Below are 15,033 nucleotides of genomic sequence, written 5' to 3'. Positions count from 1 at the left end.
TTTTTTCGATTAATATAACTTGATAAATTTTTCTTCCATGGTCATTGTAGTTGTATCTTTGAAAGTTTTTGTTAGTCTCCTTACATTTGTTCAGTACTTTGATTCCATGAATAGATAGTAGGAAATTTCACATATCCCTTGAATATTGTTAATTCAATTTTAATGGTTCATATCAATTGTATCATTGTTTAATGGTTTTAATCCTAAGAAAGATACTGCATTCAAGAATTACTTCAATTAAAGTCTTTGTGATTTTATTCTAGGATTTTGATTGTAAAAAGAGTGTTTTTTCTTTAAATTGAATTGAAAATTAATCACGGGGGCTTCCCTTGGGGAGAAATACCATACCACATGGGTTCATATTGGGGAATATTTATTGAAGAAAAAATGACATAATATATTGGGGGATATATAGAGGGGGGAGAGGGTTTTTATATTAGCAGGTATAAAAGATGGAGTCCAGAGTTAAGGAAAAATATAAAGGGGTATAAAAAATGTTAACAGTACGTACAATATCTAGTGAAAGTAGGGGTTTTTAAATTGGGAAGATGTATTGGGTTTATATTGGTAGGGGGTTAGATAATGTGATTTTCATATGTATTTTTCAATATGCGATGAACGTAAGTGATATGTGAGAGGGTCATTGAGTGAAGCCCCTATGCAATTAGTATCTAATTATTTCTTTTGTGTTATGTCTTTTCATGATTTATTGAATAAATTCTTTTGGAGATACACTGAAAATATGAGTTCAAAAAGTAGGTTTTTTTCTTTTTTCCCTCTAAAATTTGGCGATGTAATTTAATATTATTTTATTATTTTCACTATTATTTTATATTAGGACTTAAAATTTCTCTAGTGCAAACCTATCATGGGTGACTAGTCCAAGTGCCTTAGGCTATGTGAAGAGCCTCAATCTGGGTCACTTCCTCCTCATTCATTTGGGTGGTGCATAAAACCTATGTCAAGAAGGTCAAATAACCATAAGTCTGAAATTAAGAGCTACAAGCTCTTAAAATAAATGTCCAAACGAGTCATTTATATAGCCATGATTAAGGATATAAAAATGACCACAAGTCATCTATATGGTGTTACCTGAAACAATAAGAGGATATAGGACAATAATAAGCACATATGCAATAACACTATACTCAAAAAATGTTCGAGGAATTAGGTACGATTCTTACATATGGGATATATTAACCTATTAGGTGACAAACAAGAAATCACCAATTAACAATGGGACTTTATTAAAGAACATTAACAAAGAAAAAGGGTAAATGCAAAAGGGAAAGAACATTATTTTACGTATTTTTAGAAATTTAGAGTTGCCATTGTTCTAGACAACTTATACAATCAATGCATATACTCAATATTGGTTTCTAATGAAGAGATGGACTAGAGGTTGGTGCTTAACGCTAGGTTTTTAGGGTGGGACTACTTTACCCTTGGTGTAACCCTATGTGTGTTCCAAAAAAATAGTGGAAATGCCTTTGGTGTGAACGCATTTGAAACCTTGATAAATTTTCCGCTCAAGTGGTGTGATCCCAAGAAAATTAACGAAGAGAAACAACCTCGACTGCCAATAATGGAACATTGAGCAAAATTTTGTTAGGGTTTCACTTAGCTAATATTTATTAACTCAAGAATGCATATTTATTAACTCAAGAATGCATACCTCGTGACCATAAGGTTGTAGGATTAAGGATTAATGGCATAGAGACGACATTATTTGGACAACAATACTCCTCGTTATGAAAGAGAAGTTACAGAGTCCACTCCAAAGGTCTAAGGATGCCACTAAGGAAAACAAAGTGCGACGAGAGAGCGGATAGTTACCCATAATGGTACAGACTACCTCTCCACCATTATTTTGAACCCTAAGTTGGGAAAATTGTGGAATGGTGGCAACTCATTTCTGCGAATACCAAGACCTCCAATGTGCTACAGCTACATACTCTAGAGGGATCGACCGATAAAAATGCTCATATGAACATAATAAAGAATTGAATCACTAAGTTGAATGACCCCAACGGTTGTAACACATGTTCCAAGAAAAATATATAATAACTAAGTCAAGGCTGAGACCCATCCTAAGTTTAATTACAACAAAGTGGAAATATAACCCTTCTATGGTAATCTCCTCTAGCTGCAAGGTAAATAATGAACAATAATGATAATTATTTATGTATATTTGAATAAGGCAAGGTATGATAAATCAAATTGTTACCAAATACAAGATGTATGGTAAAGTAATATATTATGGTGATGAAAATTATATTTCTTGTTCCATAGAGAAAAGAAGAAAGATGAGGTAGTAAGATGACCACTTTGTCCACAAGACCACCTACTACACCTAATTAAATACCCTTTTAAGGACCCAATCTAGGGATGTGAGTGGAGTTAGGGGAATAACCATAGTCCACAACTACAATACTTCTGGAAAGAGTGGAGCAAATGAGGATAGGAATGGCTAGCTTAAGTGCTGACAATGAGAAACTTATGAGGGACTAGGAAAGAATAATTAAAAGTCTAACTGATAGGCAAAATCAAAGGACTTCAACCCCTACTCTTGATAATGGAAATAAATAAGAATAAAATAAATTGAGAAAGGATAACATTCCTAAGAAATGTTTTACACATGAATCATAGGGTGGTAAGGAAAGAGAGGAAGAAGAATCTGAAAACATTTCTCAAGGGAAAATACATAAAGGGGAAAAACAAAGAAAATATAATTACAAGGGGAATTTAGGAAAATTAAATAACGAATATTTTAAGGTGAGTTTAAGGAAGTTGTAGATGCGTGGTTGGTAAAAATTAATAAATACTTTCATGATTATGAGTGTTGTCACCTACTGCAAAATATGTTTTCAACTATCAAAACAGAGCAAAAGAGCAGATAAGTTTACAGTAATCCGCCAAGCCTTAAAAGGACTCAAAGTCTAAATGGATCATCTCCATTGGAAATATATCTGAAAAATATTTCTAGTGGTATGTAGAAGTCCAAAAATGGACTCGTGGATCAAAAGTTATGGTCTTCTGAAGTTCAAGGGTTAAAGCCTCAAGGAATGAATGAATATGAGAGGTTTGATATCAGAGATCACATATGAGAGGTCCTAGCACATTAGTGATCAACTATTGGTGATTGCACTTAGAGAAGCATAGAATGTTGGTGATCAGTGATCACACATCAAAGCCACATAGCATATCGATGGTCACACTTCATAACATCATGGTATATCAATGACGCATCATAAATCACATCAGAATATTGATGATCACATAATGAGAGGTGTCGGTGTTTCGGTGATCACATATGAAGAAACATGGGAGATCAGTGATCACAAGACTAGCATCACACAATATCGCAACATTGGCATTCAAAACTTTTGAACGTGACAACCTTTAACGGTTGTGAAACACACAAAGTTCTCATATAACGTGAAACCACTAGGTAACTCTAAAATGAATTTACAAAGGATGTCACTACAAAACCAAGGGCAGATGGGCCATTTTTATCTCTCCTCCATTAGGACGTGTGGCAGGATTTAGTTGGTCTTGATAACTGATGCATGGCAGCACAGTATTGGTTCCGATAATGATGCGTGGTAGAATAGGATTGGCTTTGATAAGGACGCATGGTAAATGATATCAAGATGACATGGCAGTATGGAAAGACACGTGGCAATATATTTTGGAATTTTGAGGGGACCTATCGAGGCATATCTAGTTGACACGTGTCACCACTCAAGAAGTGCCACATGGGAGTGATCACGTCACATCAGAGGTTGCAAATTGGAGGTTGAGGATTATCAACAATTTGTAACATAGTTCACACTTGAAAATGCCGACAAGGGAGCACATGGTCACGAGAGGAGTCAAAGAGCCAAGGGTGAAATGCTGAGGCAAACCATAGAGAGTGATCTACGATCAAGGAATTAGTATTGTCGCAACTCAAGAGTAAAAACCTCGGTTGGAAACCTCTGATAACAAGGCTTCGATAGTTTGGGTTAGCACACTGTCACTAGAGAAACTCAAATTAGTTGGGTGCTAATCTATTTACAAAGGGGAAAGGGCACATGGATAGGAACAAAAGGTCCTAGCACCTTAAGGCCAAGCCTTTGGTCACAACCCCCGCTCCTATGGTGAAAAATGTTGAAAAGGGCCTTGTTGTAGCTACTGCAATACCCTCCAAAATTCTAGTCTGCACTTAAATTCTGGATCCTACCATGGATCCTATGATTGATCGTTCCTTAGTCACTTATTGGTAAGTTGATGATCTCAATCTCCTCTCTTTGATCTTAAGAGTCATTCATGATTTTATCTAAATATGGTATTTGTCATCTTTGGGCATGGCTATTATCACTTGCCATGCAAAGGGAAGTTTGTTTTGTTTTAAGGGTAAATATTTGTGAGAATGGGTTGTCCCATCACATATACAGGTTTTTCATGCATTTCAACACTCTTCCACATGTGTCGCATTTATCCTCTCAAAGTCTATCATCGGAGCTGTATTTGTTGTACGCTGCCACAAAGGTTGTTGCATTAAGCAAAGTATATTTTTATATATTCTGGATGGTCTATGTTGTGTCACTAAGTGTTCAAGTGTGTGATCATAGTCACATTCTATCACTGTTCACATTGGTTCCATCAATCCCACACTTTTCCAGATTCCAGAGTTTCCCTAGCAACTTAGCCTTATCCGTCTTTCCTCAACTGTGCACTTCCCATCTGCAAACCTCAAGATTTTCCCTTGCCGTCTAGAACTGCACAATGCGCATAAATCCTAGCGTCCATTGGCATTGAAAACTGCGTAGTAGCTTCCTTCAGTGTCCTACCTAGTTTTGTCCTTCACACGTCTGAGTTGCCAAGTCACCTTGCATCCTGAAATTGCACAGATGTGTCCTCCCAGGGCCTCATTCGTAGTAGTCACTGCCCACTTAAATTGTGCAATTGTGTCTCTCAATGGCCACGAAGAAGGATGACATGCTAGATGACTCTCAAGGAGCTAAGGAGAAATATGCGGAGACTAACGAACCCAAGGTATGATAGAAGATTGAAAGTGCATGAAGACTCCATCTGATGCATAACCCTTTGCATAGTAGGTGTGGAAAAAAAGCATATATTTTGAAATACACCTCTTAGTGTAGCACGAAGGAATGCTTATCATTAGCATATCATTCTATCTTCAATGAGATGAATGATTGCAAGCACTGAAAATCATTCCATGTGTTTCCTCTAAGTGTCTTTCTCACTTTCGCTTGTTGGATCAATTATCGTGTGCTATAGGTTTTGATTGAATTATTGGAGTGGAGCACTTTCCCTTCATTATTTCTTCATAACTTTCTAGACGTTGCTGCCAAGCCTATAAATACCATACAATTTTATTCATGCAAATTTAGTGATTTTATGGTTAATTTTTTATTTGGATATTTTATTTTTAATAAAAGATTGTCAGCCAGATGTGTAGAATGCAACAAGAAAAACAAATTGAGCAAAAATGAAGTTGGGTGACCGACTTCTCATTCAGTATTTGACCAAACTATGGCAAACCTAGAGAATCTGGAACGTGGGTTTTTCTCGGAATGGGTTAAACTAGCACACCGACAAAAATGTTCACAACCCGATACACCATTTAAGAGATCCGCTTGGTTCTTCCATAGGTTATTTTTCTTGTTGCCGCCAACCATGTGCACGAGGAAAATTTGATTTTTTTTTTTAATTTGTTTTATTTTAATATAAGTTTTTATTATTTAGATTTTATTCCACTTTTATTTAATTTTAATATAGTTTATTTTAGTTTTAATAAGGAAAGGATTTTCATTGATTTTGATTTTGTTTTGAAATATTTTTAGTTTAAATAATATAATACATATTATTCGGCCTGGAGTATGCCGTAAAACTGCTTCTGCTTGGCTAAGAGCTCGTCTTCCTCGGACGTAAGGAAACAGGTTAACGGCCCAAGACCCAGAGGCATCTGGCAGGAGTGAGAGCCTGCTCCCGATTACGGACCACCAGCAGGGTTATGCCAGGTGGCGTGGTTTTCCTATTTAACAGTGATGAGTCAACCCAGCTTTCGCGGATAGCAGCCAGAGATGGCTGTCCTCACTGTTGGTTTGACACCTGAGTTGATAGGTTTTACCACCTTCGGAAAAAAAATATAATACATATTATATTGTTTAGTTTTTATTTGGTTTTAATATAGCTATATTTTAGTTTTAATTCATTTTTTTGTTTTTAAAGTTTCGTTTCTTTTCCGTGAAGTTTCAAATTAGATTTATATTAGTTTTAAGACTTCATGTTAGTTTATTTTTGGTTTTAAAAATCTTTGAGATGATTTTTGGTTTAATTATGTCTTGTGGTTTGGATGATAGGTAAAATGGGAAGATTTGGGATCTTAAACATATGGGTTAAATAAATCCAAAGAATGAAGAGAAACTCTTTCAAGCTTATGAAAGACATAAACTAGAGAGAATAGTGATAGTAGGGAACAAATTTGTAATTGCTAGAATAGAAAGCAAGATCGATATTTAGTGTAGGGGAGTACACGAAAGGAGAAAGATAATCTTGCATATGTAATCACTGTGGAGGTTATTTGTAAGAAAATGTTATTATGATTTTTTCTATTAATATAACCTAATAAATTTTGCTTCCATGGTCGTTTTAATAATATCTTCTTTAATCCTTTTGTAGTTGTATCTTTGAAATTTTTTGGAAGTCTCCTTACATTTGTTCAGTGCTTTGATTCCATGAATAGATAGTAGGAAATTTGGCATATCCCTTCAATATTATTAATTCAAATTCAATGGTTCATATCAATTGTATCATTGTTTAATGGTTTTAATCCTAAGAAAGATACTTCATTCAAGAATTACTTCAATTAAAGTCTTGGTGATTTTATTCTAGGATTTTGATTGTAAAAAATGTATTTTTTCTTTAAATTGAACTAACAATTAATATCTAATTATTTATTATCTGTCATCTCGTTTCATGATTTATTGGTTGATTTCATTCATCAGTAGCTCAATGAACTATATTTCAAAATTTAGAGGTTATTAGAGTTCTCCTTATCTTAGACTAAAATGAAAAATAGTTGCCTTTGATGACATTTATTAATCTATCAATATATAAACAAATCTAGCTTGATCTGATTTTGTTTATAGAAGTTGAAGGCTTGAACTGTTGTCGTTTTTTCATCTTCACTTTAAAATCAAGAATTGTTATCATTTTAAATTAGTTATTGCAACTTTAGTTAGAATATTTATTATCATTTATTCTTTATATATAACATAACATGCATTCATAGATCTTTCGAGTTACATGAATTTTTGGCCATCTTGTTCTTTGTATATATTGTACATATACATAGGTAGTAGAAATATGTAATGTTTATTTAGAGTTGAATTTCATTGTTATTGAATTCATATAGGATAGATTTAGGATAATTGCACGATTCCATTCTCTTTTCATTTTTGCTAGAGGAAGAGGAAAAAGGTTAGCGAAGCCTCCATTAGAGAATTTCTGAGGTCTAAAATGAGCCTCAAAACAAATATGAACAACCAAAATCAACTTTATAAGAATCAATAATCATTCAAAATTATCATATCAACCATGGGGGATGATTCAACATTTTTAGAGTAAAAAATTAAAGATACTAAAAATTAAAAAACTACTTTTTCAACTTGACTCCCTACAATTTCACTAAATTTTCGAGTGGGAGCACTTGTGGGATGCATAATTTAATTCCTTGTCCATGTAGTACCCATGTTGCGTACTTTTTATGGACCTTGCTACACAAAAAGTGAGAAATGGTGGAAATGCCTTTGGTGTGAACTCCTCTGTGACCCTAATAAATTTCCCACTTGAGTCGTGTGAACCCGAGAAAATTAACGAAAAGAAACAATGCCGGCTTGTAAGTAACAGAACATTGAGCAAAATTTGGTTACGGTTTCACTTAACTAACATTTCTTAAAATTCTCAACAAACAAATTAAATGAATTCAGTAATGCATACCTCGTGACCATAAGGTTGTAGGATTAAGTCTTAATGACACAGAGACAACATTATTTGTAGAACAATACTCCTTGTTATGAAAACAAATTTATAGAGTCCAATTTAAAGGTCTAAGGATGCCACTAAGGAATACAAAGTGCAACGGGAGAGCAGATAGTTACCCATAATGGTACAGACTGCCTCTCCACCATTGTTTTGAACCCTAAGTTGGGAAAATAGTGGAATGGTGACAACTCATTTATGTGAATACCAAGACCTCCAATGCACTACAGCTACATACTCTAAAAGGATGGATCGATAAAAGCGCTCATATGAACATAATAAATAATTTAATCCCTAAGTCGAATGACCCCAGCGGTTGTAACACATGTTCCAAGAAAACAATATAATAACTAAGTCAAGGTTGAGACCTGTTAGCACTCTAGGAAACTCTCCTAGGTTGTAGCTCAGAGATGCCTGGTAACATATAAATCTTCAATATCATTCTCGGAACTATTTGAATGGATGATGGATTGGATCAATTCAGATGACTATTTCAACTCTGTTTTCGCTCAAGACATGCATGAACACCCTCAGCTTGACAAGGTTTTCGACCACTAATGCTCAATAGTTTATAGATTCAATGAATAGATGGAGAATCCTGATTGTACTAGCAAATACATACATAAACACATATGAATGGATAGCTACAGAAAGTAAATGAAGCTTGCAAATCTAATTCATCAATGCAAATATAAGATGACAATTATCTGGCACTAGACATAGAAGAAAACATGAATAACCTATCAAGTGCAAGCTTAGAACACAGGAGAAGATGACGATTGAACATGTAACAACAAAAGAAGCTTGTATTACTGGAATGAATATGAGACGTTGGGAGGAACAGAGTATCCACAGTTTCCAAAATTTGAACCCTTGTTTCTTCAAGCCTTTAGCCATTTATAGGCTTTTTACAATGCTCTCGGGCTCTCTGAGGCTCGAGACGTCCTAATCTATCCCCTCTATCTTCTAACTACTTGATGCCATAATCAGACAAACGTGAGCTCAGAGGGCTCTCTTCTAACAACATAGTAACCAAATTCTAGTAATTTTGTCACGCTGTTAGGTGGCTCACTCGTGCCAGCGATGTTCCATGACCATTTCTGTTGGTTTCGCTACACCGTGCTGTTGTTTTTTTCCATTTTCGGCTTTTTGTCTCTCGGTCTCTATCCACTCGAGTCCCTCTTCTAACATTAAATAACCATTGCATAACGCCTTAAGGGGAGGTGGCCACCTATTTTGCAACGGATGAGTGCATCGGGTCTTTGAAATCCCTGAAACAGTCGCTTTCTGTTAAAACAGAGAAATGGCTTCAAACTGTGAAAATCCTCCAAAAACATTGTTCATCTAGTCTATTCTCCTATTGGGTCCACTTGTGAGTTACTATCGCATGTCGCAAATGGCCTGTCCATTTGTATTTTAGAAATACATTAAAACACTAGAAATCTTGTAAAAATGGCCTTGGGTGGATTTGAAATGACATACAATAGCCTTAAGGAACCCTTTCGGGTCTGGTTAATCACATTGCATCTATCTATATATATATATATATATATATATATATATATATATATATATATATATATATATATATATATATATATATATATATATATATATATATATATATATATATATATATATATATATATATATATATATATATATATATATATATATATATATATATATAAGCACAACTCCATTGTGTTTCTCCAATTGCGATATCGCGATGCGATTGATCGCAATCGCATATCGTGATAACCCTGGCCCATTTGGTGAGCGCACTATTGTTGTTTGCCGATGCGATGTTGCCATGTAACATGGGCTATTGATCTACGTGCTTGATCGACGGTCCTGATTGACCCTGTTGATCGCAATCACAATACACATATAATATGCACTGATATCCTCCAATAGCCTTCGCTGATTGTGATTCGCCGATCAAATATGGATCGTTGATCGGCCAGATCTGATGGCTGTAGTGCCAAGTTGCTGTAAGCCTTTGATAAGCCTTATTTCACTGTTTTCATGTGTTTTTCGCCTCTCGATAGTGTTTTTCCACCTGTTTGAAGGTTCCCCTTATGCGACGGTTTTGATATTTTGAATGATTTTAAGAATATTTTGAAGACAGAGAGTGTTTTGGATCAGCAACTCAAGGAAAACATTGGCTCCTTCTAGGGATGAAAGCCTCCCTGTGAGGTTTCAAGAACTGTAGACTACTGCCTTTCTAGTAACAACAAAAACAAACTTATTGGACTACTCTTCCCTTGGGCATGGAGTTTATTTGCATAGAAAACAAAGACTGAAAAACCTATTACAATATTACAGCCTTAAAGCCTCATATGAAGTAAAGTTTCAAAAACCACCCATTGACTAGGCCACCAAAAATACCTTCCCCCTCCAAATTGTGCAAAATGAAAGTATTATTCATCTGAACTTTAGCAATGACAAAGGGTCCCGTCCATAAGGCATCAAATTTACCATGGTTGCCCTTCTTTTCCTTCAATGCATCCCATTTGAGAACCCAATCGCCAACCTGAAAACTGTCCATTTTTTCCTTTCTATCAAAGGTTTCTTTGATCTTCTTTTGATGGATTCTTGACTTCTCAACCAATTGTTCTCTAATCTGTTGTAATTCAACCAAGTTACTCATTCTCCTCGCCCTGTCATTCTCTTCATCCTGTTCTTCTTGCAAGAATTTGACCACAGGGAGAATCAGCTGGATAGGAAAAACAACATCAGCGCCATAAACCAGCTTAAATGGAGAATTCCCTATGGACTTCTTGTTGCTAACTCTGTCAGCCCATAGTGCAAACTTCAACTTGGAATCCCAGCTCTTTTTGTTGTCCTCCAACAGTTTGTTGATTATCCTTACAAGACTCTTGTTAGATGATTCTACTAGGCCATTTCCTTGAGGATAATATTAGGTAGAATGCACCAATTGAATGCCCATGGCTTCACACATGTCCACCAATTCTTCTGCCTTGAAAGCTGTTGCATTATCAGTGACTAGTTTGGTTGCGAAACCAAATCTAGTGAAAATATTCTCATTCAAGAAATTTATGATAACTTGATGATTAGCATTTTTAGTGGGTATAACCTCAATCCATTTGGTGAACTAATCAGTGGCTACCAAGATCCATTTGTGATGGCCACTAGAATGTGGATTGATCTCACCTATGAAGTCCAAGTCCCACTGCTAGAAGGGACCATTGGCATGTACGGGCTTCAAGGGTAGATATTTTAGTGGTTATCTTCCTACAAACCTCTGAAATTTGTCACAGGACTTCAAAAAAGAAAACACATTAGAGAACAGAGTACGCCAATAATACCTAGGTCTCAGGATCTTGTGGGCTGTGGTTTTCCAATAATAATTCCCTCCACAGATGCTAGAATGGAATTGGTGCATGACTTTCATAGATTGTCCGTTTTCTAGACCTCTCAAGAGGATCCTTGATGGGTCTTTCCAATAAAGCAGGTTTTCATTAATGCAAAATTTGGCTGATCTGAGCTTAATGGCCCGGGCTTGACCTGAGCTATGCGCTGGAGGGACTTCTAGCTTATGCAAAAAATGAACTACACTGGAATACCATTCACAGGTGGCTAGATTTTCAACCAAAGACTAATTCTACTCTTGCTCTTCTGCTACTTCCTTTGTCTGCTCACCACCTGAATTTGAATCCATGCAATTGATGTCTAACAAACTACAATTTTCCTCAACCACAAGCTTAGCCAAGCCCTGGGCTTTGACAAGCTTGGTGGGATTCACCTCTATGTTGAACTCTATGAATTTTGCAATCCATTTAGCTCTGTTTCCATCAATATCTGGCTGAGTTAGAACATCTTTTACTGATCCTGAAGGTACATATGCAATCACTTTGGAATTTAGAATATAAATTCCGAATGCGTTTAAAGAATTTATGAAAGCATAAGCTTGTTTTTCAATAAGGTCATACCTTAGTTCAACATCCCTCAGAGTTTTGCTGAAAAAGGCCACAGGGTGCTCTACACCTTCATCATTTTTCTGCAATATAACTACTCCAAGTGTATCATAAGAGGCAAAAGAGAAGATATAAAACTCCCTGGTATAATCTGGACTGATTACAGTGGGAGCTTCCATGATAGCTTGTTTGATGGCTTCAAAAGAGCTTCTTGCACCATCTGTCCATTTTATTTTTGATCCTTTCTTCAGCATGGAAGTGATGTGCTTCACTAGGTCTACAAAGTTTGGAATAAACCTCCTAACAAAGTTAATATTACCCAGAAAAGATTGAATGTCCCTTTTTGACCTTGTGATGTACAATGTCTGAATTTCTTGAACTCTTGCTGGATTGATCTTCACACCTTCAGCAGAAACAATATGTCTTGGAAGTTTGCCTCCTTCTAGAGAAATTGTGACTTCTTTGGGTTTATAGATATTCCAAACCATCTGCACTTTAGAAACACCTTCTTCAAATTCTTCAAATGGTCCTCGTGACTGCTGGAAAAGACTGTTATGTCATCAAGGTAAATAAGGACAAACTTTTCCTTCTCTCCCACAAAGGCTATGTCCATGTCTCTCTGAAAAGTAGCCCCAGCATTCATCAGTCCAAAAGGCATCTTGGAGTACATGAAAGTGCCCAAGGAGTAGTGAAGGCGATATTTTCCTGATCTTCTAGATGTACAATAATCTGATTGTAACTTGAAAATCCATCTAAGAAAGACATGACTCTAGCCCCTGAAATTTTTTGCAGCAAGTGTTCCATCTTAGGGAGGGGGTAGTTTTCTTTTCTAGAGCATTTGTTCAGATTCTTGAAGTCAACACAAAGTCTGATTTCTCCATTATTCTTTCTTACTACCACAAGGTTAGCTATCCACTTTGAATACCTTAGGGGAACTATGATCTTGGCATCCAACAACTTCTTGATTTCCTTTTCAATCAAAGGCAATAAGAGAGGGCTGATAGGTCTTAATTTATACTTAAAAGGGATGGTGTTCTTCTCCAGTGGAATATTATGTTGAATGATGTTGGTGTCATAAGTCTTAATATCACTGTAATCCCAAGCAAAAATATCAGCAAAGTATTTCATCAGGGTGCAATACTTAGAACTTTGAGTAGAACACAAGTGAGTGGCCAGATTTATGTACTTTGGATGGGATAGACTCCGTACATTATTTCTATGAACTGCAGACTCATTTTCTTTTTTGGTAGGCTTATAAGGTACATCATTATGATCAAACAGCTTCTCTAGGGGCACTGATCATTTGGGTATATGGTTACTAGGCAGATGAACAATGCTATCCTAACCAATCTCGTCCTTTAGCTTGGACTGATTGTATTCTTCAATGGTTTCATTTTCTTGGTTAATGTGCATTTCAAAAAATGCATCAATGACTTGTAAAAACCTATTAATTTCATCATCATCTTCAAAAAATTTCCAGTATTTGACGTTGTCAGGAAGAGATGGTCTTTATTTCACCTGAACTTCATAAGTCAATTTAGGAGGTAAAGGATGAATAAACGTGCTAGCAGACACAACAAGGGAATCAACAAGTTGGTTCTTCATTCTAGGGATGCAAGAAATGTTGAAACTATTGAAAGAACCCTTGAGATTCCATACCTCATCTATGTATGCTTTCAGCCTTCGATTCTTTGCTTTGAAAGTTTTTTTGACCTGCTAAATGATAAGGTTTGCATCTCCAAACACCTTCAGACCTTTGATGCCCATTTCTTTAGCAGTGTTTAAGCCCAATATCAAGGCTTCGTACTTTGTTATGTTATTTGTGACCTGCAAAGTTAACGTGAAATATAAATGAATACATTCTTGTGTGGGGGACACAAGGACTACCCCTGCCCCTGTAGCTTCCTTAGAGAAAGATCCATTAAAGAACATGTCCCAAATTTTTGGGCCTTCTTCCTCTATGATTTGGCAAACCGATTTCGTAAGTTGCATGGAGGCCAATTTGGATTCTTCAATCTGAAGAATACAGGCTCCAAAATTAGTGTTGATGGCATAGATGGGATGATTAGTGGGATTCCTTTCATCACTGATAATATAATCCTGCTGAGCTTCTCTGTATAATCTCCTACTCTCACCTCCAAAAACTGGGATAGTAGCATAGGACAGATCATTTTGCAATGTTCCACCTAATCTCTTGATCCAACCTCTAGAAAGCAACATGCCAAACTTGGGGGGTGCATCTGCTACCACAATATCCATCATCATGCTCTTCGTGGGCAGCTAAGACATGGTGATGGCTAGGTCATTGATTAATCACAAACATTTCACTTTTCTAGAGTCAAAAGAGAACAGGTCATGATAAGACTTGGTAATGTCAAGACCCAACCCATCCATGACAACCTTGGGCATTAGATTATGGCTAGCTCCTGTTTCCAAAAGGCAGTTGTGAAGGATTTTTTCATGAACAGTTAAAGAGACATAGAATGATGGGGACCTGTCATCACAGTTTTCAATCATTCGGCTCAGAACCATAACTGTTTTGTCGTCTTGCATATTTACATAGTCAGTGGAGGTTTGGATGGCTTTAGGCTCAAGGGCCTCAAGGATAGATCTCTTGAAGGACTCATTATTCACTAGTTCAATCAAAGGTATAGGTATGCTTAGCTTTTGAATTTCTGATTTAAAACTGAAAGGAGAAGGAGACTTGTCAAGGCCTCTTACCTTGTGAGTTGGAGCTTTGAGGATGATGGGATCAATTGTTGGTCGTTTCTGCTTTTTAGCTTGTTATATTGCAGGGACAACAACTCTCTGAATAGGGGTTTCCTTGGCATTATTCATCTTCGACCTCAGATCATATCTGTGCCGATCATCAATTTGCAGAACAACTTCACCATCCCACTCTTGGCTGATCTGGACATTGAATAATGACTTTTCATAGGCAGCTGAGGTCAAAAAGGAGGCACTGCCTTTGTCTTCCAGACGATGGATCTCATCATCTTCTTTAAACTGCTATTCTTCCATGACTACATTCTGGAAAGGG

Source organism: Pinus tabuliformis, chromosome Q (assembly GCF_031772625.1).
Source record: "Pinus tabuliformis cultivar Carrire ecotype Pingquan chromosome Q, CPIR1, whole genome shotgun sequence".
Lineage (NCBI taxonomy): Eukaryota > Viridiplantae > Streptophyta > Pinopsida > Pinales > Pinaceae > Pinus > Pinus tabuliformis.
Note: the sequence above shows the minus strand (reverse complement) of the source record.